The following is a 27398-nucleotide window of genomic DNA, read 5'->3' on the forward strand; positions in this document are numbered from 1 at the left end:
CACGGTCTAGACTCACCAGACAGCCACGACGTAGGGAACATCCTGACTCTGCTACAGCCTCACCTTGGCTACTCACAAGGAGGGTTAATTGGTTACTTCCCATAATGAAATAATGGAGGAGGGCCCAACAGAGAGACGCAGTACAGGAGCGTGTCATTGTCCACACAGCCTATGTGCAAGGAAGCCCCACCACTTTAGCACAGGATGTGGCTGCCAACCAGGCTCTTCATTGCCTTTACAGCGTTCACAGATTATTTGCCACATCACCACCTTAGATGCAAACCCCTTCCATAGCAACGGGTGCAAGTCACTACTGACTTCACCTGGCCACCATCTACGGTCAGACTCATCAGATAACCAAACAGGGGTGGATCAGCCGTTGTCTGCAGTGAGAAAGAAGCTGCCCCAAGCAAAACAAAAAGTGTGATGGATGGAAGGTTTAGAATACATCTGAACCTCTGGCATTGCTCTTGGCAACCCTCCAGACCATCGTTCTTCGCCTGCCAAGCCATTAGAAAAGGGGAAAGACCATATGCAAATCAGGCTTGATTAATTCAAAACCTTCCTGCCATCACCTTTTTATTTTGCTTAAGTCACCCCGAGTGGGACAGGTATGACCAGACGTAGGTCCTGAGCCTGTTGGGCCTAGAGATCCAAGCTACTCCTCTCTTATGGCGCCCAACAAGGCCGAAACATGTCTGGGGATGCTTGCGGTCTTGTGCAGAAGGGATGTGACCTAGCAGTTCAGACTGGACTGCCCCTTTTGGGGTGGGACCAAGCCTGATATGATATGGCATTTATAACACACCTCTACACAAGTGTTTCTAGGCGCGATAAGACAAGGACGGGGAAACAAAGGAAGGACAAAATAACGATCTTACTATGCCTTCTGTCATTCAGATCGCAGAAGTGCAGGGAAGGGGAGAAGTGCCAGGGGGGAGGAAAAAGGTAAATTGCAGTTAACTTGCAAGTGCAGCCAGCAGGTGGCTCATAAGTGCAGAGAGAAGGAACTGTAGGGTTGCAGACAGAGAACATTAAGTGCTGGGGAGCCCGGAGGCAGTGTGAGGGCAACTGGACATGCAGGAGCAAGCCTGATTTACATATGGTCTTCCCCCTTCTGTAATGGCTTGGCAGGCTGAAAAATGTTGGCCTGGAGGGTTGCCCAGAGGCGTGCCCGTGGTTATGATTAATTCAAAGCCTTCCAGCCATCATCTTTTGTTTTGCTAAAGAAGCTGCCCCTGCCATCAGCCGTGTGCCTGTGAAAAGCATGGAACTTATGGTTGGGCAGAGAGAGCGGGAGAGAAAGCTGTCAAGCTTCTTACAGGGGCACAGTGGCGAACACTTGGGATGAGACCAGGGGTCCTTTGAGCTAGATTATGTAACAACAAGAGAATGCTCATCAACAATATTCTGAAATAGGGCGTTTACAAAAGTGCCCTGAAGAAGTCCCAAAAGAGAATGAGGGGGATTCTGAAGTGAGATGGAGTTGCAAGGAAGATGAACCAAAGAAACAAAGAAGGCGCCCTTACACGTACCGTGCTCACCCATGGAGCACAAGTAGATGCGTTCACTTGCTTTCCAGGAGAACAAAATCAAAGGATAAACATGCCCAAAGACATCAAAAGTGAAGCCTGACGCACATGAGTACGGGTTTCATCCGGAGGCTACTGATACCCTCGCTGCCAGGATGTACCTTTTCAGAAGGAAAGTGTTATTGTGTATTTGTGGGATTTTCACGGGAATCCCACTTTCTTCATTTTGCTGCTGTGAGGACACACTTTACTGGGACCCTGTTGGTGACAGCAAGGTTTTGTTAGCTTTCCAATTACTTATTTTCTGTGAAGTCAGAGTATTTGACTGCAGATGAAGTTCTGCGTTCTAGTGTGGACGCGAGAAGGACTTGTACAGGAAACTGACACACGCACATCGTGTTCAGTGTTCTTACAACATCATCAATCTTTGTATTTTGATTGGAAGTTCTCCAATGCAGACACTGGATGAATTGCCTGCTTTTCAGTTATATTTTTAGATCAGGTTTAGCATACGAGGTCGAATTCCCTTCACACTTTGACTTCTAACATGCAGCAATGGAGGGACCATTTTTGTAAATCGCGGTATCCTGATATAGGGCAACTTTTGCAAGTGTAGGATATTGTCTTCCTGAATGATGAGCCTTTCAGCCTCCAGAATGCACATGCATTCTTCCTCTGCATCCGTCTCAGAATCTTTACTCTACGATTTCAAATGTAATCTGGCTTTTGGCATTCCCTCGCCCCTTGTCTTTTTGTATTACTGGGAAGCGAGAGCTAGATGCCAGGCAACACATACTGCACTATATGACCACATTCATGACTACATCATAGGAGTGTGTCATATTCAGCACATTTAGAAATGGACCCACATAGCTTCCTGAAGGGTACTCAAAGTAGTTCAAAATGCCTTAATTCAAGCCAATACTAATTTTGAATGGTTGTTTTTGTCACTATTGTCTGGCATATGGCACTGCCAAGTGGTGTTTATACAGGCTCAGATCTGCTTTAAAGTTCCTTTTATGCTAGCCTTACACTCCAGAGGTTTTGATGGAGAGAGCAGTTTTACAAAGTGATATTGGTTAATTTTTTTCAATAAACCGCAACGCAGTAAGAACTTAAGAAATTCGGTTCTTATAAGGCCTGAAATCAGCTGAAAATAAATGACACGTCTCCTTGCCAGGGATTGAACCCTGGCCTGCCTCACCACCGCCCAGGGCACTAATCACTACGCCATGCCATAGCTGCTATCTGTGAGTGGGTCCGAGGGCAATCTCGTTTTGCTCATTACTTGTTCTGTGAAAGAGACGAGTGCTGGTGGTCCCATGAGGCATCATGTAGTTCCTCTCCTTTCCACAACACGCCGAGGCAGAGGTCCAGGTTTACTATGCATATCAGCTGGGATTCTCTGGCTGCCCTGGAAGAAAGAGAGAGAACAAAGAAGGCAGAGAGAGATGTGGTGCATTCTGGGCAGGTAGCTCAAGTGCCACGTGCTTCCCTTGAGAGCAGAATGATGCCGTTCACTGCTTTTGTGGACTGACTCAATCCTTCTTCCTCCCAAGGTTGAAAAATTGTGCACCACATGGATAATAACAATGACACTATTTATGGCAGTGTTTAGAAGTTTGAGGAATTGTAATTGGTTATTAATAACGCACTTAATACCCAGAGGTTTCTAAGCATGGACCTGTGTTGCCACGGGTCGTCTTGCTTCCAAGCCGAGCACGTTGCCCCTGAGATATCCTCTGGCATAATGTGCTATATAACTCACCCGATTATTACTGTAATTTTCACTTTTTAAGTTCTGGTGCTGAGACGGGGTTGAGTTACCAGAGGTCATGTTATGAATGGATTGACACGAGTATTCTGAAGGTGAGCCCGCATGTGTAATATTGTGCTCACACTTGGAGTTTTGTATTTTTCACTATGTGCGCTAAATGAATGTGCGTTTATAAAAGAAAAGAGGCTTTCCTTTTGATGGCGATACTTGCAGATGCCGAGACTAGCATGAGTTGTTGAGAATGTCCATATAGGGATAGTAATGGTAAATTAGACAGAGGCCTGTTTAACCTGACAAGAGCTTGTTTTGCAGAAGGATTGTGCTTGGTCCATGTGTGTCGAAATGAGCTGAGTCTAACTGAAACTGTCTGCAGGATGCGGGTGGGGGGAAGGAATGAGTAAGCACAGCCTCGTGTACAGAGATAAGGACACAGAGGGGCACGAGAGAGAGCGAATAACAGATAACAGGAAACCACAATAGCAGATGTTGAACTGTTGACCGTTGATGCAAAGTCATGACTGGGAGGAACCGCCTTGTGGTGGACATAATCTATGTGCAGCAATGTATGACAATGTAAAACAGATGGGTATAAAAGGACCACGATGTGCAGGGGAAAGGGCGGCACTTTGACGACTTGCTTTGCGAGACGGTTGAACTTGTGGCCCATTCGCGAATGCTTGTGTGTTAATAAAGCAATGTTTACTCAACTCTTTTCTGTTTGAGTTTTTATAGGGTCCCTCTTGTACTGGTTATGGTGACGGCGAGAAATCGCACCCACAATTTTGGTGTCAGAAGTGGGATGCGAAGGAGCGACAGTCCGTCACTGGGTGAGGAACGCCGCGGCGGAACCGGAGAAGGAATTGATCACGGGGCCCCAACAACTGAATCCGCACCTTTGATTGCAACCAACGCGTCATCCTTGTTTTTCCAGCTCCGTCGGCGGTGGAACAGCAGGCTGTCGCCCTTCGGGTCCGGAACACTCTGGCGGACCCTTAAGATAAGTGGTATGGACGGATGCATGATGGAATAAGGAAATAATGATTCGGGGTTTGTGAAGAGGACGGTGGTAAGTCCGTCTATGAAGAAATAATGTTGAAATGATGATATGATATGTTAGATACGCCAGGAGGATGTATTATTATTGTTAGCCAATAGGTGCATATTTGGGAAAGGTGAGTGTTTTAGGCAATTGCGGTATACCGCCAAGATGGGTCAAACGGCTTCCCACAAGGGAGGTATAGGCAAGAGACACTATGCCCCCCTTGAAGGAACCCCTGCATTTGATATGTTGATTAAACATGGATTGAACTCGACATTGTTTTTAAGGGAGTGGTCTGAATATACAAAAGATTTGATTGAACATAATTGGCCAGATACCGGGTCCTTTGACATAGACCGCATATCCAAAATAGAAATAGAGTTAGTAAAAAGACGGGTTAGACCCGCACAGTTTGAGGCTATACGACTATGGAGGGTAGAAGCAATGCGCAGGCGCAATGCTCAGAATAAACAAAAAGCAAAGGAGCAGAAGAGAATGGTAAATCAAAAATTACATGATCTAGAGATAAAAGAGAAGGGTGAGAGGCTAGATCAGTTGGATAGACATATGATGATTAAGAACAGTGGGGGTATGTATCCTGCCGTGCCGGTGCCTCGATATGAAGATGTGATAGGGCTAGAAGCAGAACAAACAACAACTGAATTATTGTTTCCAGGAGCTACAGCTCCACCGGCAGACAGTGAGGGTGAAAGGGTGGAATTCCCAATGAAGTATGGAGACCCAGATAGGTTGATAGACCATAGGAGAACGACTACTGTAGAAAAGTATAGAGATGGAGACTTGCAAATCCTTATGACCGGGCTGTATGGCATACCCCTCAATGACAGCCTACGGGACCAATTGGGGCGTTTGACACCTTTGGAATTTAGGACAGTGGCCACTAAACTATATACCTTTCATGAGGGTAACTGTAAATTGAGAGGACAGAGTACTGCGGATCTGCCCTCAGCATATCAGGACGCTGTCGCGTTACTACCAGTGACTGCGTCCAGTGTTCAGTTATGGGGATGTATGTCCGACATAATAGCGGAAGTCATAAGGGGCGGTGTTGAATGGGAGAAGGAAAAGAGGGCATGGGAAAGAGAGGTGAGGGAAAGAGAGGCTAAACTCAAAGATGCAGACCAGGCGGGCCAAAACGTAGCTAATCGTATGATAGCATCCATACACTCGCAGTCCATGTCCACCCTGGTGAGTCTGATGGAGGGCCTTGGCTGGCCTATACAAGTAAACATAATTAAATATCTTCTTATTAGGGTGGATGATATAGAAGAGGAAAAGGAGCCTAGATATATGTCCCAGTGGAATAGGATTAGGACGGAATTGGATAAGAAACTGCTATCTAATATAAGAGTGGATGATTCAGGGGCGGAAGAATGGAGGATGGCTAAGGTGGAGAAACTATTAAAAGATTATAAAAAAATAAAAGAGAAAGCTCTTAGTCATCAATCCTCTGTTTCGCCACCAGCGCAGGCCCCTGTGAGTGAACAAACAAATACGGAAAAGTTACTATTAATGCCAATGAGAGAGTGCCAACCCACCATAGAGGCAGCCACTGGTAACATGATGCGCACCTATGTGTATGTCCCTTTATCCCGAATTGAATTAATGCATATCACCAAGTCCATCCCCGACCCCCGTATAGACCCGGCAGAATTCTACAAAGAAGTAGGAAAGTTATTCAGACCAGGGTTATTTACCGTAGAGGATGTAGACAACATATTGTTAGCCATTGTCCCAGAAGAAATATGGACCCCCTTTCGTGCCAAAGACAATGAAACAATAAAATGGAAAGATGTAATGGATGCGAGCAAAAATAGAAAACTGCATGAGGAATATCCTGAACCCCTAAGGGGGCATGGCATGGCAGTCCTGAGAGCTCTAGAAAAGGTGTTACCTCTTTTGATGTGAATGTGGAGAAACTGTCCGCTGTGATACAGGGTGCAAGTGAGGAAGTAGCACAGTACTTTCTGCGTTATGAAGCAGCATTCAAAGCGCACAGTGGGATAGAGATAGGGTCTGAAACGGGCCAACGGTACTTTGCCACAAACTTTGTAGAGGGGCTCCACGGGCCAATTCAGGAGAACATTAGGAGGGCAGAAAGTACATGGATGACTAGAAACCCCCGGGATCTCCTCGAAATGGCTAGGTATTACGAAAGAGGGGAAAGAGTGAAGGGACAACAAAAGGCACGACAAGAGAAGGATTTAAAAACCAAAGTGTTGATGCAACAGTTGCATCAAGGGCCCCAAGGCAGGTATAACTACAATTATAACGGCCCGTCACAGGGCTATAGTAGCAACATGATAGGGGGCCAAGGGACAGGAAGAGGTACAGTGCAAGGAGGTGCGCTATATGGGAGGAGGGATGGGCTACCCCAAGATGTATGTGCCTTCTGCAAGAGACCCGGACACTGGAAATCCCAGTGTCCCCAGAGTGGTGGGAGAGGAAGGGGCGTACGGCCCCCTTTACAGACAACATTTGCCCCAGGAAATAGGACTGGTGGGTACGGCAACCAAGACAATAGAATGTTTAAACCCCCTCAACCCAATGCCTTTGACGGACAAGCAAGAGGGGATGTTCCCTGGCCGGCCCCGCCTCCCCCCAATCTACTGTATCAGCCACGACAAACGACACAAGTACAAGGTGTATGCCAGGGTGAAGAATGTGGAGAAGGGGTATACTATAACGATGATTTTCAGGATAACACAAGCGATATGTCCTGAGGATGCCGGAATGAGATAGCGGGAGTGGTGCAGGTTCCTTTAGACCAAAGGGGGCCTTATGCCTCTATTAGGATCGGCCCCCACCGAAACTTGAGATGTCTGGTAGACACGGGAGCTGGAAACAGTTCCGTGAATATCAGAGCCGTCCCCGCTGTCCCATTATCGGATAAAAGCAAGGTATCAGTTGGATTTGGGGGAAATCCAATAAAGACTCCTGTAAGTGAAATAGTAGAAGCGGAACTTCATGGGGTAAAATGGGAGAATGGGTGGCTGTTGACCAATCACTGCCCAGAAAACTTGTTAGGTATTGATGCATTAAAAACGCTAGGGGCCACAATATATTGCTCCCCCCAGGGAGTGAGAATGACCATAAGCAAACCTATGAGTATGATAGGAGTAATGCAAACCCTGCCCCCGGAACTCCAAGACATCCCGAATGAACTATGGGCCACTCATGGGAATGATGTAGGAGTGTTGGATGTTTCCCCAGTAGTAATCAAACTAAAGCCCGGTGCCAGGTTGCCCAGGATAAAACAATATCGCATATCACACGAGGGAGAGCAGGCACTATATCAAATAGTACAGGACATGATACGGTTAGGGGTGGTAGAGCCAACAAATGATAGCCCTTGTAACTCTCCTATCCTTCCAGTACACAAGAAAGGTGATGAAGCCGTACCCTATCGTTTTATTATTGATTTGAGAGAAATAAACAAAATAGTAGAACCCAGATATCCAGTTGTCCCTAATATTTCAAGTGTACTCACTTTAATTCCCAAAACAGCGAAATGGTTTACGGTAATTGATTTGAAAAATGACTTCTTCAGCATTCCTATTGCCGAAGAAAGCAGGTACCTGTTTAGTTTCACTCTTCGAGATAGACAGTATCGATTTACTAGAGCCCCGCAGGGATATACAGAAAGTCCCGCCATATTCAGCCAAGCACTAAAAACACAGATGGATAACCTAGCCCTACCCGCTAACACTGCTCTGATACAATATGTTGATGATTTGCTATTATGTGCAGCCACCGAAGAGGAATGCCATTATGTGACCAGATTGGTGCTAATGCACTTAGCAGAGAATAAGCACAAGGTAGCCCTAGCCAAAATGCAGTATGTAAAACAAAAGGTCCATTATTTAGGCTTTGAGCTGTCCGAAGAGGGGCGAACCCTGTCTACTGATCGCATTGCTTTGATACAGTCCATAAAAGGTCCAGACACGGCAAAGGGTCTCCGAAGGATAATTGGTGCTTTATCCTATTGTAGGCACTGGATTCCTGAATTCTTTGTATTGATCCAGCCCATGCTAAGCAGCGGTATGAAAGTGACAATTTATACTGATTCAGCCTACGCTCATGGGGTGGTTTCCAGTTTTGGTAAACTCTGGGGAGAGCGTGGGTTTTTAACCTCCCAAGGTGATACTATTAAACATGCCCAATTGATTGCTGAATTATTACAAGCCCTTACGTTGCCCAAGATGGTGGCCATAGTGAAATGCCCAGCGCATAAAAGGGCTCTAGATTATGTCACGCAAGGAAACTCCTTAGCTGACCAGATGGCTAAACTAGCTGCCACAAGGGACACTCGGTGGGAAGCCCGACAGCTCATAGTGGGGAGGGATGTGACTATGGAAGGGACGAAGGAGCGCATAAAGGAAATCCAAGCAGAGGCAACCATTGAAGAAAGACTATCTTGGCACAAGGATGATCAATACGAGGAGACGGTAGATGGGCTATGGGCACATACCAATACGAATACTTGGGTACTACCTGATGCATACTTACCTGTGATAGTGAGTGTGGCTCATGGTCCAACTCACGTTAACGCAAGGACTATGGAAGAAGTTTTGAGTGCTGTGTGGTACAACAAAAGATTGGGAATGTATTGTCGTCAATGGGCAAAACAATGTGAAATATGTGTTCTATACAATGTGGGGAAAGGTGTACCAGCCCCGGCGGGCCACAGTAAGTTACCCACCTGCCCTTTTGAGGTGGTGTATATGGACTTTATACAGCTGGAGCCTGTAAATAAACATTCCTACTGTTTGGTGATGAGATGTGGGTTCTCAGGATGGGTGGAAGCATATCCCCTGCGGGACAATAGTGCCACCTCCACAGCACAATGCATATTGAAACACTTGGTGCCCTTGTATACGGTCCCTGAAATGGCCGGATGCATTGCCTATTGCATTATTGAGTATGCGTACTATGCCTAAGCGTACACATGGTTTATCTCCTTTCGAAATTGTTATGGGGCGCCCACCAAGTATTGGGACCCCCATATCACCTAAGAGATTGTCTGAGCAAGCATGGCCTGCATTACAACAGTACTGTATTGGGTTAACTAATAGACTGATTTCTATTAATGCACAGGTGAACGCAGTAGCTCCATCCCCTCTGATAGGAGAAGGTCACGACGTGCAGCCCGGTGACTGGGTTGTTATAAAAGCCTTCGATTGCACCAGCGGACTGCAACCCAGATGGAGGGGCCCGTTTCAGGTGCTCCTCGCAACACAAACTGCGGTAAAAAATGAAGGCAAACCGCACTGGTACCACGCAAATCATATTAAGAAGACGCTGCCACTATTGATTCCTCCAGAAAAAGGAACCGACAAACCGCAGGTTGCAAGTGTACTGCCAGATGCCAGTGACAGGTGTGCCCATCGCCTCCGATCCCGTGACGTGTATGTGCCAAGCAACGTGTAAGGACACTGTTTTGAACTTTGATCATTAGGGAGATGAACATTTGGACTCTCTTGTTGGTTTTAGCAGAATTGTGCCTTACTGAAGACGACGGGCTTGTAGCCTGAAGGGCCTTCGGCGTTCCCCTCCTGGGACAGGCACTACGAGATGTGGGACAGATCGGATGAAGGTTTTCAGTGAGACCTACCACTATTAGAGTAATAAGGACACTGGTGCTTTAAATAGGGGATACAGCTATATCGCTAGGTTGCATCTGATACGCATACGTACCTATAATTGAGCCACATACTGAATTATGTCTGCACCCGTATATGCGGCAATAGTTGTAGGAATTTGTCTCTGCATCCAATGTTTCCCGGTATGTGTGTCGTGCTGTGTTTCCATGTGTTCCTCCACCGTAACTTGCCTAAATGCAACAAACAAAAGCCATGTACAACAGGAATGCCTGGACATGGGAGGCCTGGAGAAGATTATGGTATACACATTATGTGATGATTAGAAATGCCTAAATTGATGCTCAAGTGTGAGCAAAAGGGTGGATTGAAGGTGAGCCCGCATGTGTAATATTGTGCTCACACTTGGAGTTTTGTATTTTTCACTATGTGCGCTAAATGAATGTGCGTTTATAAAAGAAAAGAGGCTTTCCTTTTGATGGCGATACTTGCAGATGCCGAGACTAGCATGAGTTGTTGAGAATGTCCATATAGGGATAGTAATTGTAAATTAGACAGAGGCCTGTTTAACCTGACAAGAGCTTGTTTTGCAGAAGGATTGTGCTTGGTCCATGTGTGTCGAAATGAGCTGAGTCTAACTGAAACTGTCTGCAGGATGCGGGTGGGGGGAAGGAATGAGTAAGCACAGCCTCGTGCACAGAGATAAGGACACAGAGGGGCACGAGAGAGAGCGAATAACAGATAACAGGAAACCACAATAGCAGATGTTGAACTGTTGACCGTTGATGCAAAGTCATGACTGGGAGGAACCGCCTTGTGGTGGACATAATCTATGTGCAGCAATGTATGACAATGTAAAACAGATGGGTATAAAAGGACCACGATGTGCAGGGGAAAGGGCGGCAGTTTGACGACTTGCTTTGCGAGACGGTTGAACTTGTGGCCCATTCGCGAATGCTTGTGTGTTAATAAAGCAATGTTTACTCAACTCTTTTCTGTTTGAGTTTTTATAGGGTCCCTCTTGTACTGGTTATGGTGACGGCGAGAAATCGCACCCACAATTCATCCAGTCAGGTCTGCATGACAATGCCACATAAGCACCAGGCAAAACACTTGATTGGATGCAAACTCTACAGGAAGGAAACAGCAAGCCAAACTACTTTGCAATCTTAATCAATCCAAAGGCCCATATTCATAGGACTGCTTGGGCATGATTGGCTTTGACAAGTTTCAGTCAAAACTAAAACACAACGGGTAATTGCCAGATGACCTCTTTCGATAAATATGACTGAATATAAAGCAACTTCTTTCTTAATTTGATATATAAAATAACACTAATAATATTGGCCCTCATTACGAAGTTGGAGGTAACCATAACGCAATTAGCGGCAAGGTTGCCTCCTTAGCGCATACCGGGCCTGGGTTCCTCAAATGAGGATTTACCGGGCCATCCCAACCTTGGAGGACTCCGTAATTCCTCGTGCGAGGAACCCAGACCTGGTCCATCCCCATTCGAGCCCCCGTAGGGCTCAATGGGAATGGGGAAGGAGCTAACAACGGGCCCGTTAATAGCGGGCCTGTTAGCTCCCTGGTCTCCTCGCGGGACCCGGTAAGGACACCTGGTTTTACCAGGAGCCCTTTGCGGGACCAGCGAGGAGACCTCGTAATAGGGCGGAATGCGTTTACCGGCACCGGCACCATTACCGGTGTCGGTAGAACCATTCCACCAACTTCGTAATGAGGGCCATTGTGTTTTATGATGCTGGAATGCTTCAGCTTTTAAGCACTATAATAACAGGTATTAAAAGTATCCAGTTTAAGGGATGCCAAGTTGATACAATTGATAAAAATGAAGTCACGCCACTCACTCATGGACACAATTTGCTGCTGTCGTGTATTTGCTAATATCATTGCCTCTTTGGGAACAGATCCCCTTATTTAGTTTCCTGTTGGTCAGAGTACTGAGCAGTTTTGAAAGTCGTGCTATTCATTCAAGACCAACACTAAAAAAATATGTGTAAGTAAAAGTGATGTGATTTCATCACTCCACACCCAGAGCCTTCCCTCCACCCCCAGGGGAGTGTCCAAGACCCCCCACTCCCGCAGCAGGGGCTGTGGTAGGAGTAGGGTTAGGGAAACGCACATTCCTGTCATGGCACATCAGTAATGAGAGCAGGCGATCAACTCCCTGCCGTGGGTGGCTGCTGCTCATTTATCAGCACAGGAGGATTCTACCAGTGCCGCATACATTATTATTGATACTACTCAGACCATCCAGTGACCCTTTATATGTGTATTAAAAGACATGCACCATATATAAAACATCAATACACAATGCATTTGCATTTAGATAGATGCACCATTCTTTAAGTTCATGATCAAGTACTTCTCACTCAGTAATAAATACTCAATGAATGCTTCTTTCACTCTCATGTAAAAATAACCTTTTAATTATCATTGCATTTGTTGTAAAGAAACATTGCCGTTATGGCCGCCACTAAATGCAACAAACACTGAAAACTGCAAAAAGTAATTAAGGAAAAGCTGAAATCAAGACTAAGACCGATCAACCTTCTCCAAGAAATCATAGTCACCTTAAAAACAAACTACCTGCCTCACCAAATCATGATAGGCAACCTCATAGAAGCATCTGCCTAAATCAATACCTCAATACCTTTCTCAATGTGATATCAAGGGAAAAGTAAAAGAACTCTCCATAGGACTCTCCATACTCACTAACTGTAGAAGGTCGGGAGTTGAGAGGGCTGAGAACACTGGATGCCTGGGATTGTCCACAATTCAAGGAAAAATGGAAACATGACTGCTGACGTCATGAAGAATAGAAATGACGCACACAGAAGAGATGCACAGACGAGAAAACGTAGACATTCTATTGGTTTTAGGAGCAGGTGTTAAAGATGAGCAACATTTTGGGCTCGAGATGAAGATGCTTATGCTACAGAATAAATAAAGAAGATATAAAGTCATTTTATAATTGTATAAATGCAGTAACGCAAGTAGAAAAAGTATTCTTAAAGGCTAGCTATGTAGTGAATAGATTGCAGCGATGCGCCAACGTATATACATAGAAAATATAAGGACTATGGATGATTCCACAACGCACTTTAGCAGAGCTGGATCCCGTGAGCAGAAAGACTTTTTCAGTGTGTCGCAGTTAGAAATCGAAAAGTTAACCATGAAAGTGAATCAAAGAAAGGCTTGGTTGGATCACAACCAAGAAATCAAGGCTAGTGTGAGTCTTGATGTGCGTGCAAACAATTACAGAACGTGTGAAAAGAACGAACCGTCTGTCTTAAGCGAGGGGCAAGAACATTGAAGACATCAGAGGTTCATCAAATAATAGTATTTTAAATGCAGTAAGACTCGAAAACATGGTCTACAGTCACGTGGTCAGATGAAAATAGACAATATGATGAGCTGTATCGAAACTAAGAAGACAGCGTATGCTATACTCCTTCGTATTCTCCAGCAGAGAGAACGTTTCCAAGGCCGAGTTCAAAGCCTTAATTGACAAGTAGACTGCAAGTGTGATGATGGATGCCAGGCTAAATTGGTGGAAAGCTATGGTTATGACCAGCCCACCAGCACCTGTGTGCCAGCTTGCGTGCTTCTTGCGTAGGTGGAATATTACAGAGGGATACAAGGGTGCCAACTAATTGTAGAGGGACACGTAATAGGGAGCCCTATAGTTTATGTAACCAATGGGACGTCCTGTATTTGATGACATTCGTAGAATCTGCACTAGAGGAGGGCTTAGTTGCCCCACCTGATGTTAGATGCCCAATACCCTGCCCTGAGAAGTATGGAACGTATACCTGGACGTTCCTTGTAAGCCTATCACCATCCCAAATAGGTTTTTGCAGTTTTCAATGCAGATTGACCTCAATAATGATGAGTTTTTAGTACATAACATGCTTTTTTATGTGTTGCATTGAATGTGAAGATAGAGCGAATGCGTCGATGTTCGTTGTAACTCCCTGTTTTAGATAATTGATATTAAAACAGATGCATTTTTCCAACTTCCTGAGTCAGTTTTGATGATTGATGTTTGAGTAATATTCTGCATCTCAATCTGTCTCTAAGTCTTGCTGCCTCGTCTTAAAGGGCTGGGTCGGACACCCCAGTTCACGTGGTAGCAGAGCTGATGGTTAAAAATCCATCGATCTAGTAAGCTTTGGGGTCCCGGAAATATCAGACGTCCACCGCCATTTAACTGGAAGAACGTGAGGCTCCCTGCAGATACCGGCCGTTAGTTTAAAAAACCTTTCAAGTACAGGTGGGACGGGGCCTCGTTTTCAAGCAAAATCACTTCCTGACATCTACAGGAAGTAGAGCGGACTGAAGGCTGAAGCGGCTGGTTTGAGGAGGAGATGATCATAAGGGTCGTAAATCGAAAACGCAAATGGTGAGTAGGCTGAGTGAGGTGGCAAATTGAATGAGCACTGAGTGGGGAAGAGTGAAAATGGGGAACGTGTAACGGAGGGTTGGTTGGGGTATTTTATTATTTATTTAAAGATGAAGCACGTCATAGTGTGAGATGATGGGCGTCACAGTTTAAGATATATAGATGAGGAGCGATCTATATGAGAAGCCCTTTAACCTACGTCAAGGACATTTAGAAGGAGCTCATCCTAAAGTCCAAGTGGACATATATAGGCTACAAACGACCAAGGTGTCATTGAAGAGGTCTGCTCATGCTCCATCAGAGTCATTTTAGGGGCAGAAACAGTTGCGAGGAGCGTTGACGGAGATATATGTGGGACGGCCAGTTTGTCTGTTTGTCTGTATATTATATATCATGTATGTGACGAAGAAATGAAATATTGAGAAACAAGGAAGAAATAGACTGTGATGGAAACATTGAGATTTGAAATTGAATTATTCATTAGTGAACTGATAATGTTCAGTGAATAGGTAGATTGAAGTAAAACATGATATGTAGAGGCTTGGAGCTGCAATGATTTGTGCACGCTCATATTGTATTATTTTTCTGGAAAGCATTTTTCATTTGTGTGAAATAACGGTAAGTAGTGACAGTCAATTGTGACTAAGTCATGATGGAGGATATTACTCCTCTCATACACTTGTTCAGACAGCTGCCAAAACACGCATCCAAACTTAAACAGTACAGTGCAGAATGGGTTAAGGGTACGGCAGATAAAATGTTCATACCTTGGCCACCAGGGGGATCGCTGTCCAAAGTGGTCCTGCAACATTTGACAACATATTTGCATGCAGCATACACGGGCAAAAAGTTAAGAAAAAAGGTTAGCGAGCTTAGAGCTCTGGAAGATGTACCAGGAGGAACGGGAAGACTGGATGCTTAATCAGTGTAAAGAGGGGGATGAAGAGCCTTCTGCTCCCCCTACCGTATCTGAAGTAAATGGCGATAGTAAAAAAGATGAAGGCTTGTATCCTTTGAGAGAGCCCAAGACAGCGACAGGGTATAGTAACCAAATGTATAAGTCGCTTGCATGTAGCAGCGACGAGAGTCCTGAAAAAACTCCAGAAAGAGTTGTGATTCCTAAAGTCACACGGGACAAGGAAAGAAGTGATTGTCCAGGCATGTCTCTAGACATAGAGAGAGAAATAAAAAGATGGAAAGGAGAGAAGGATAAAGCTGACGAGGTAGCGCTCGTACAAAACGAATAGATGGGCGGTCAGATATTGCTCAAACTTGATGGAAAGAGCATGGAGGAAGTAAGGCAAAAGGAAGATCAGGACGAGCAAGATAGAAAAGATGAAGAAAGAGAGAAACGATTGAAAGAGGATGAGGCTAAAAGAAAGAGTAGACAGAGACGGGAACAACTGTGTCAAAATGACAGTGAAAAAACAAGAAAGAGCAGAGGAGCAAAGGAAGTATGATAATAGACAAAGAGTAATAGAAGAACGAGATAAGCTAGAAAAGAAAAAGGAGGAAGAGGAAGAACAGAAGTTAAAGGATAGAAGGATAAAAAGGCAAAGAGATGAAGAAGTGCATAGGGCAAACAAGAGAAGAGAGGTGAAAAGACAGGAAGAGGTAAGGGTAAGAGATGAAGCAAGAAAATGAAGAGAGCTTGACAGGGAAATAGAACTTAAGAGAAGACAAAGGGCACACGACATTGATCGCATAGACAAAGAGTTAATGGAACCAAATCCAGTAGTCGCATGGGAGGACATAGAAGAATTCTTCCAGACACATGTGTTAGAACTGATATAATATTGTTTCGTCCTCATTGTATATGTTGGCCTATGCCCAGTCGCTTTGCAGGGAAACCCGTATTACAAGGTTGTGACCCCAAGTGAACCGAGCCTCCATTTTAGGTTAGAACCGCCATTTTAGTTTATTGTACAAAGTCACCCTGTAGTCTAAAATGGCCGTCTCGCGTGCTCTTGTTCTCGCCTTAACCTCTTCAACCTCTGTAGGGGGGTTAATGTCCAACCTGCCTTCAGGGTCATGTAGACCTTGTCCTTTGTTGACCTCGGGATAAGGGGATTACTTGAATTAGCAATGTTAACCTACAAGTCTACAAGAATAATAATGCAATCCAAATACAACATGCGGAACATTTGTTTGATTTGTATTTAAGTAATATGTAAAGAGTGTAACGTTAAATTAGAGAATAATAATGTCTGTTAGTAAGTGTATTTAAAAGTAAACCGCATGCACGAGATATGTAAATTAGGAAATGAACCTGGCGCGACCCTAGCCCAGTGTGTTATTATCTTGTAAAGAGGCTGGACATCATTATAACAAACTGTATAAATACGCTGATGTCCAGCTAGGAAACCCTGCTCACTGCTCACATTGAACCCTGCTGGTGGTCTCTGTGATGTATTGACAGCCAAATAGCTATTTGTGTATTTTGTTGACTACTGTTCAGTTTTGTAATAAAGATTCTGGGAATCTTTACAAGCCCTTGTCGGTGTATTTTCCTTTGCTCGGTGTACCAGCCGTAATAATGTATTTTTTCTGATTCCACACATGAACCAATGCCAGGTCCGCCTATAGCAAATCTAGAAGATGATTTTGACGTAAGAAGCATTGGGGAGAAAATTGATAAAGTTTATCATGAGATGAGGACCAAAAGTGAACCAAAAGGAAAGAGAAAAAAAATCGATTTGAGATTATGCAGTCACAAGGCAAAGAAGGAAGTTTGTTCAGTCTCAAGCATAGAGCTTAGGCTGACTCTGAATAGAGATGGGAAAGAGGGAAGTCACACGAGTTGTGGACAGGATATGTCAGACAAAGACAGAGAAACCTTCCGTGGGGAGGAAGGCGTTAGTGTATGTGGTCTTGAAGGGTGTTCTCCAACAGATAGGGAAGTAAGATGGTCAGATCTAGACCTACCTAAATCTTGGGCGTCAGAACCTCTGGTGCAGCTAGATAGACCTAAAGGACGGTCCCATAGTGTGAGGGGGGACTCGCCACCTTACGTGAGCAGGTTAAGGTCATTACCAGGAAGAAGACGGTGTGGAACCATTGTCCCTGCTCTGGTCAGACAAACGATAGGGGATGAATGCAAATTTGGGATCTCACAATTCCCATTGTTAGAAGAAGGAGGGGTCAGACCACAGTATATACCATGGCCCCAAATGGATAAGGATAATTTACGGTGTCAGGGGCCGGAAAATGGATCTATGAATTAGAGAAAATGACAGGAGGAAGCACATTAGCTATAGGGGACATTAAGGGTCTTCTAGAAGCTATACCTGGGGTGAGAGCTGATGACATTTGGTTGAGAGCAGGATACACAGGTGTCACTACTTAGAACACTGTTCATGATTGAGCACCATTGAATAATTGTAGAGCAGCAGTTTCGAAAGCGCTTTGAGTGCAATAGCCAGATACATCGCATATGGGCGCTATAATGGCACGCAAGATGCAGGAAGGAGAGTTATGAGACATATGAAGTTATGAGACATAACTGGGTTTTTATCAAAAAGTGGGCAAGAGAACAAATAAGGGTAACAAAGTGCCAATAGGCAGATGGTGCTCTCACCCCTTGGGTCAATCATGCCAGGGGGAGGAGAGAGGAATGGTAAACTCTCCTATCCGAGGGGTAGGGGTAATCCTAGAGTACTCTCCCTAGATTGTAAAGTGAGTGATGTCATTTGGACTATATAAGGGGGACTGTACTAAGTCAAGGGACACACAACAAAATCTGGGGAGACAGGAGAAGGAGAACCATACCAAGCAGAGTGCAGTGACCAGAACCTCGAGTAGCTGAGTGCAGTGACCAGACCCCTTGCCTAGTTGTCCAGAGTATCCTGGGATCAAGCTGGCTGTCCAGAATCCCAAACCAATGAGAGTTCAGTGACCAGACCCCTTGCCTTGCTGTCCAGAGTGTCCTGAGGTCCAGCTGGCTTTCCAGAATCCCAAACCAAGGCTTACTTTGTAAGTAGCAAATAGCCCCATCCTTAAATTGCATAAGCCCTTCCCTTTTGTAGCATTACACCCATTGCAACCCCATTGAAAACCCAGTAGAAAACTCAGTGGAAAATCTCATTGAAAACCTTACATTGTTTGTGTAATTCAGTCACCTTCCCATAGAAGAATCTGTGTTTAGCCTATGTCCCTTTGGTAAACCTCTCAGTATCTGTGTAAATCCTTAGCATATTCTTAAGTAAATCAATTAATTCCCCATTGAAATTCATGGTACAGGTTGGTTAATATTCGAAATTAACCCCCTTTTTCCTTGTGTCTTTCTTTAATAATTATAGTCATTAAAGTATTGCCTCAAAATAATTAGTCTCCTTGTAACTGAAAACCGAATTTGCCTGCGTATTGTGTTCACCGCCCCATGAATTCCTACTTGCATCTGTCCTATTAAAACCCCAAACCGTAGTCCTATTGAGAAAAATCCCTTTTGCCTACAAGCTTATCTGTTATGTGTCTCTGTCCGTGTCAATGAAAACCGATGTTCCTATTCCGACCTATACACCTTCCCTGAGCTGCCTGTCATTGTAAATCTTGTGTAAAATGAATTTCTATTTGCCATTGTATTTTTCCTTTTGCATTTGCTTTCTCCCCAAAACCGATTTTCCTACTTTATTTCTACGTTGCCCTGGTGTGCTGAATAGTAATCTCTAAGCTTCCCTATCTCCTCAAGTGTCGCAACCCGAATTTCCTTTCATTCTGTTCCATAGCCGTGTGAGTAATAATCAAAATCCAATTCTGCCGTTTTGCTCCAAAAACAGGTTTTCTACCTTCTTTGCTGACCTCCCATCCTGGGGTGGTGGGCTTTACTCAAAATCCCATTTTCTCTCTCTATCTGTACTCCTTGCCACTGCCTTCCATTCCAAGGAATCACGTTACTTAATGTTTGGGGGTGAGTGTTGCAGGGGGGAGTGCTAAACCATTGATGCTATCTATTTCTAAAATTGCTTTTCCTTTTTCTGTGTTGCCATTAAAGGTTGTGAGAATTGTACAGTATAACTTCAATTAATTGTTTTGTAGAGATTAGTGCAATTGTGTACCACAACTGTAGTGGATGTAAAAGTGTTTTTGATTTTCCTTTTTCCAACAAATAATAAATGTATAAATATCTTATTGAAACCACAGGCCTGATTCCTGGTCCATTGTGACACAGGGTGTTTGTGGAGGTTCAGTGTGAGATGGGGTGGCGGCTTACTCAAACATAAAAGAACCTCTGGGTTATTAAAAATAAAAACCGCTTTATTGTTCGCCACATTCATTGCCAGGGAAGGAGTCCCTAGCTGGAGTGTGCCGTGTAATAAAACCTGTGACAGGTGCTAAGGAGCCTGCAATAGCTGTGGGTAATTCCTGCAGAAGATCAGTCAGTGACCACTAGGACCTCCTTCAGGTAGTTGCATTATCCTGGTTGAGGGACTGCAAGAGCGCTGTTGGGTGGTTGTAAGACAGGGATCTGCAACCTGCGCCTCGCCAGGTATTTTGGACTACAACTCCCATGATCATTCCCCATTATACTGATAGGACCAAAGAGTAGTCCAAAACATTTGATGTGAGAACGGTTGCATACTTGCAAAGCCATCGCTCAACGATGTTGTGGCTGTAGCTCAGAGGGGTACCTGCAGGAGTTCTATGGAGGGGTTGCAGGGGCTCCGAGAGTAGAGCACTGCACACTGCTGAGTTGCACTAATAATGGAATGATATAACAAGTCCTTCACCCTATTTCCCACAACAAGAAGTCCCAAAGTGCTTATTGAAACGTAGGGGAGGCAGTGCTTAAAACTTATGAGAAGGAACATTAAGCTGCTGTGGGCACCATATTACTTACAAACAGCCTTGGTGCTCAAAGATGTGCAGAGCACTATCCTGGAATGCAGACACTCCATTAGGGGCAAAGCACAAGCACAAAGTGTTCTGGGAACGCACTGGTTGATTTTGAAAATAATGTTTCAGGTAAATCACCAAGTTAGTCATTAGCTTTCTGAATCCAGGCCTAAGTGCCCTGGGATGTGGGCAAGCAGCACCTTTCATGGGCATCTGCAGTTGCTCTTGGAGCTATCATGCCCCTCTGAACGCCAGCGCCCAGGCAGCAGATCACCTAATTGGCGTTGTGTTGTTACCACAAGTGTTAGGCCTGAAGTGAACTCTGGCGCGTAAAGACCTTGTGGGAGTGGCGTACCATTGGGGTCCACTCTTGTGGCTGAGCCTTGTTGGCTGCCCAGGGCTGCCAGCAGGAATCCTGACTCACACTGGCTTAGGCCGCCCCGCGCCACACTTCAAAAGACCGCTGACACAGCCCAACTTTGCCAAGCGGGTGCATGCCCATTTACTAATCAGAGCCGAGGACCCAGAACTCCCATTAGTTCCAGCCCATTCGAGGGCCTCAGAACTATTGATGGTCAGACCGTAACAACAATGCTGAAAGACACAGAAAAGTGAAGAACAGCCCATAATTCACTAGAAACTCTCATTAGGTTAGTACGAACCCAGAAGGATTTCAGAGGTTCAACTACAATGAACAATACCCCCCACCCCCCTTTCTTTCATCACTGGTCCGCAGTGGGTTAATCTGTGGTTGTGTGCATTTACTGTTATTCTCTACTCCTCAAGCAGAGCATCAAATACGTAGAGAGATCCACCAAACTAACATTGTCATTTCGCAAAATAGAGCGGGTTGCAACGTTAAGCATATGATATATGATATATGATAGGTTATTTATAACGCGCTTAACGGGGACCCAGGGATCGAACCCATGTTGCTTTGTGTCATATTGCTTCCAAGGTAAGCACATTGCTGCTGAGCTATCCTCCCGTGACCCAGATACAAAGTCTTACAGGGTTTTGTAAACCTTATGTGCCCCCAGTCACCCGAACACTTCTAAGATGGCCACCACAGGAAGTAAAAGAACAGCCTAGACAGAATAAGTGCATGTTACAAATCGTAGCGCAAACAACCACGGAGATTTTGGAAGCAAAGACCAGTCTTTGGAATTTCAGTAGGGACAATTACAGAGCCATTGAAAGTAACAGATGAAATGCATCTTGGGAGATGTAGTACATAGAGAACAACAAAGACATTGAAAGTAACATGAACAATTCCTGCTGGGAATTGAGCAGAGAATTACAGAGCCATTAATTGTAATAGAAAAATATTAATGTTGGGAATTGTAGTGCAGCGAACTATAGAGACATTGGATGGAAGAAAACGAATCCATGTTGGGAATTGTAGTGCAGAGAACTATAGCGACATTGGAAGGAACAACACGAATGCATGTTGGGAATTGTAGTGCATTGGTTCACAGGGACATTGATAGTAACAGATGATGCATACTAGTAAACATAGAGACTGCATGTAAAATAACTAAGGAGTGCTGCAAATTACAATGAAGAAAACTACGGGATGATTGAATACAACACAACTAAAACATGTTGGTAATTGAAGTGCAGCGAACTACAGAGACAGGGAAAGCAACAGAACTAAAGCATGCTGGACATTGTAGTGAAGAGAACCATTAAAACATTGAAAACAAAACTCGTATGGAATGAATTGTAGTAGATGAAACTATAAGGATAACGAAAGACACAAAATAACTTTTGAAATCCCAAGATTGGAGAGAAAAGATAATATTAATGTTAAAGGTGTTTGTATTGCACACCGTAGGCACCGTAGTGATCGCCAGGCGCTCTGGTAGAACTGAAAAGGATGAGTAGATCCGACCTTTTGCTAATCTATATGATATGACTATTTGTCCAAATTGAGGAGGGAACTGCGTGCGCCATGCCACTGCCACCATGAAGCAGATGGATCCAGGGGTGGACTGGGAACCAAAAGAGGCCCTGGAAATGTTTTTTAAAGTGGCCCTATATTACACAGTATGAGCAAGCTCCATCCATTTCCCATGAGAAAATGTGCAAATAAAATAGGTAATGGCACAAAAGAGGCCCATCAGGAAATCTCCAGAGTTCTCTGTAAGCCAGTACACCCCTAATATTCAGTACACCCCTAATATTCAGTACACCCAAAGTTCTGATTCCATATGTTGCTTTGTATAAGCAAGCCTGCAAACAAAAGATGAATTGTCATATAATTGGATTGAAGCACAAAGATACCATAATGTGCCCAAGATCACACAGTTTTGGTGATATGGAAAACCCTGATTGGTCTCCTGTTCAAAAGTTCCACATATTTTCCTAGAGTTTGAGAGGAGGGCCCAGCATGAGATGAGGATTGAACTATGGGGCTTTGTTTTTCTATAAAATACAAAAAGAATGTCTGGGGAAGCTCCAATGCTGCAGGGATTCATGCTGGGGTTTGTTGTAGTCCTGTCACACATAAAGCATTTGCTGGAACATAAGTTACCGTTTTCTATATCCAAAACCTCTCCTTCCAAACAGCGTACACACCCTCTGGTAACACGTTGCAGAAATGAACGCAAAAGGTTTTCATTTATCATGAATCCGTGCAAATGTGATGGCTTTTAAAAAATATCTTGCAGCATAGTTACACCACCGAACTCCCTCCTCAGTCATGTGAATTTAACTGCAGTTAGTCTTCCTCAGCCTACATCAGGGATAAATGCAACCATCCTCCCAGGCACGCATATTTGTCCCCCAAACCTCCTGCCCAGTACAACCCTCCAAACAGAAAACTACTAAAACAGCAAACATTTATGGACACATGGTCACGACCTTTCGCTTCTCTTTGCTGCAGATTGCTTTTCTACTCTGCTGCCCCCTGCACATTCACCACAAGCATCCCCAGGCCAGACAGTGTCTTTCTGGGGCTGAGAGGGGGCAGCGGAGACTGTGACCCCCAACCAAACTTTGACAGTTAAGCACTGCAAAGCTGACCCTGAAAAGTGATAAAACACGTTTTTCAGAGTGCCTCCAAAATGCCATCCTCTGGACATCCACGGCAAGGTCGCTGCATTTGTGTTCGTGGAATGCTTGTTTCCCACGATATTAGGGAAGATCAGCTTTTTCGGTTGCCCTTATTTTATAACATATTTTAACAAGAATAGATGTGAGGCCCTTTGAAGTCGAAGGCTCCGCTCCCCTTAATTTGCATGGGATTTTAATGGTCTGTAGAATTGATTGTACGCTCTAAAGACCCATGCCCTCAAAAGTAAACATATCAGGCAATGCATTGCTGATTGCCAAGGCTGACAGTACGCATTCTTAGTTACATTGATAAATGACATACCTTCAAAAGGATTATACGTGACTTTTAGCAATTGCATTTCGCGCGTATTTTGCCGTAGCGAAGGCAGGTCATAAATAAACATTTTGAAGAAGCGCTGAAACTCTGTGCTTCATCGTGCGCCTTGCAGGCCTCTAGATTGTATTTAAGATCATCATTACTTGCCCAATTTTACTGTGAAATCAGAATCTACAACATCACTATGGGGCACTTAGTCAGCATGTATCGATTCAGGTCAGAATTTGATGTTTTTTTTAACTTAAAAAAGAAAAAAAGTGTGGTGATAATCCTTACCTTTCAGAACTGCTGCCCTCAGCCCCAGCCTCAAGTCGCAGCAGCACGCCAGTTCAATGTGCTGCCTCCTGCCTGCCGAGCGGATGCCGCTCGCCTCCTGTCATAGGAGCACTGCACAGCATGTCGGCACGTTCACAAGCCGCACCTGCACATGCAAACACACTGGGGCACGTGTGGTAGGCGCGCGCCTAAATAATCCACTGGCAGGCAGGATCATGCATCGATGCCCGCGAACCACAACCAGGCTGGTTCACACTGGCCTACGTCCTGTCTCGCGGGCACAGCCCAGCATCTGAATCCCTTGTGCCCAATGCATTCCTGACACGTTCAACTTGCATTTAGGGAGATTCTGCTTAGCCACTTTGCGAACGGTGGGCACTCTATGTAACTCATGCAGTCGCCTACAGGCATCCCATAATCCCGGCTGTCTCTCTGTTTCAAACCATGGTGTTGATGTCTTTAGAGAGAGACACAAAAAAAAGCCGACAAGCGTGGAAAGAGAACTAGTTTGGGGTTCTCGCTCGCGATTACAGCGGGTAGAGGCACACTCCGTCTGACTTGGCGCCCTCCCGACACTGCTGCGCGGCCCGCACGCATTATTGCATGCAATGCAAACGGTGCAATTATTGAAACAGCGTATCAGTATTTGCAGAAGGGCAAACGAAAAGCAAGTACGTTTGCACCGTTTTGTCCGCTTTTATTTTTCATTTGATTGGAGGCAACAAATATTGCTCACATAAATATCATGTGTTCTTCATAGAAGCTGGAATGGAAACAGCCGCAATAATTGCGCAACTAATTTGTTTGTGCCGAAACCGTTTTGCTCCGTATAATACATGCAGAAACATACATCAAGACTGACGTGGGAAGGGGAGATGCTTATTTCCAAAATTAACTTCCGCCAAAGACAGCCCCTCAATTCCGTCCATGCAGAGAACGCCGGCTTCCTTATTTCCGAAACGGATGCACTCCTGGCAGGTGTAGCTTGAGATGGAAACGGGGCCACACGGCCCTTGAGCACGTGACGAGGAGTGTGGGTGGGGGCGTCTATTGGCACTGTGTGAAGAGCGTCACGTGATGTGCCAGGGCTTTGATATATGTATCCTTCCCCCAAGAAAAGAGGCCCTATGTCCCACGGCCTAGCGGGGAAACTCCCGGTGTCCCGGTGGGCCAGTCCAGGCCTGGATGGATCCCTACCAGGTTTCTAGGCGCTGTCCAGGCAGGATGACCCGGCAGACCAGAGGAGGAGCAGGACATATGAGGCAACCAGCATGACAGGATGCAGGAAAGGAAAGCTTATTTCCTGGAAAGTTCTTCTCGAGCCATCTTGGATCCAAAGGAAATTCACCATGAGGCTTGAGTGGGCAGAATCCAAGTCCCAAGAAAATTGGCAATGCCCCCTCTGCTGACAACATGGGAGTGCAGGGAGGTTAGAAATGGCAGCATTCGACCACTTATGCTTGGGAAAACACCAATCGCAAAGTCCATGTTTGCCAGCCTCAACTTACACCATCTTTGGAGAATACTCCCTGGCAGGCATAGAAGACTAACAGCACTGTGCCAATCAGGCTCCGGCCAAGGCACCAGGGCCAGGGCAGTTCCCCTTTGGGGACTTGAAGCTGTCTTTCTGTTTGGCGCTCAAGTGCACAAAGTCCTGTGACAGAGGCTGGTTGCCTAAGAGGAGAGAGGTGTCACTTGAGAGCTCACTTGAGAGCACAGGAAGGATTCCTATTGGGGAGTGATCAGTTGAAGCACCTTGAAGCTTGCAAGCCATGTTCTTAGGTGCTGCCCCAACCAGCAAAAAAGGAGCTGCACTTGCCACATCACTGCTGATGCTAGTCACCAGTCTCTCTGCTTAAGGCTGGGTCATCTGGTAGCCAGCCCTGAAGAGAAGGTTCAAGGGTGTGTTGGACCCAAGCGGGAATGCAACGGAGTGGACTGCACAGCATTTTTAATCCTGTCGACGCCTGTGTGTTGTGATGCACATGCTTGCAAAACAGTTTGTGGTTGCCAATTTTAGTTACAGGTGCATGGTGTGTGTTTGACCGTATTGTATAGTCACTCTATGTAAGCCCAAGCAGAGGGTTAGTTGGAATCTCTGTGCCAAGTGACTACGTATTGCATGCTCTGTGTTTTCACCCTGAAATAGAGTGGCCATGCAGTGTGATCTAGCCTACAATGGCACGTAAAGCCTACGAGGGCCAACGAGGCGTAACCAGACCTGCACATCTCTGCAAGGCACAGAAGGTGTAACAAAGCACAACGAGGCATGGAAAGGTACAAGTGGGTGCTTCCCTCGCCCACTGCTTGCCTCTGCAGACACCCCCTCTTCACACTCCCTTATTCTTCTACTGTCGAACTCTCCCTCTTGCATTCTACCCCAGGGTCTCTGACAGGACCCAGACCCCTCTCTCATGGCACACAGGGGCAACGGGCCAGAAGGAACCCTACTCACCTTCTCACTAGGCTGTTCAAGGTCTTTGGCATTGATGAAAGCCAGCAGGGTGTTCTTCATGGGGAGGGTGGTATGATGAGGAGGAGGGAAGAGAAAAGGTGGATGAGGGGTTCCTTAAAAAAGCAGGAAGCGCCGCTCTTTAGCCTAAGGGGGCACAGAGACTGCAGGAAGCCAAAGAGAAGCATGATGAGTGTGGAGGAATACAACGCAGGGAGGATTCCTTCCTGCGGAGTAGACTGTGTAATCCAAGAACACTGAAATCACTCATTCACAGAATGTCTGACCCCTCAGCAGGCACTGATGTCTGAAGCCAATGGAAAGCTCTGGATAAGAGCAACAGAACAAGCCCTGGAATCAGACACCAGTGACACATAGGTCTTTGTCAAACAAGTATGTAGTGTGTTTCCAATTTTAGTGTGTTGACCTTCCTGAAGTGGGGGTGGGTCATGGAAAGGGAATGTTTTTGTGTGGGTTGGTGGGATCTCTGTGCCTCTATCTTTTTGCATTGAAAGGGGCACATCATGAAGCCCCACAGAAATAGATAGGGGCGGGGCTGTCTGTCTGTGCTTATCATCTGCACAGGGTAGGTCCTGGTGCCAAGAAGGAACCGTGTGCATTACGAAAGTGGGTGCCTGACTGCACGGTAGTTTTCTGATTTATAATTTCTTCCACCCTTACTTGTAATTGTTTATTTATAACGCGCTCAATAACCAGAGGTTTCTGAGCGCGGACCCAGGGATCGAACCTGTGTTGCTCCACGTCGTCTTGCTTCCAGGACGAGCATGTTGCCCCTGAGCTATCCTCCCAGGACTTACATTTTTTCATGATTTGGCATCGTTTCTGGAATGAGTGTCAAAGGTATGATTGGACGCTTTTCAGGGTAGTTACCACAAGCTATATATTACACATACTTTGGCCATGTGGGGCATTTTGATTTTCTGGTCTTTTTTTCAAATAATCATAACATGGCTTAAAATGGCATCTATTACCAAGGAGAGCCCAGAGACTTGGATCTTGTGTCACTGGACTCTGCTTGTTTCCACAAA

This window comes from Ambystoma mexicanum, chromosome 6p (assembly GCF_040938575.1).
Source record: "Ambystoma mexicanum isolate Mex_15411 chromosome 6p, UKY_AmexF1_1, whole genome shotgun sequence".
Classification (NCBI taxonomy): Eukaryota; Metazoa; Chordata; class Amphibia; order Caudata; family Ambystomatidae; genus Ambystoma; species Ambystoma mexicanum.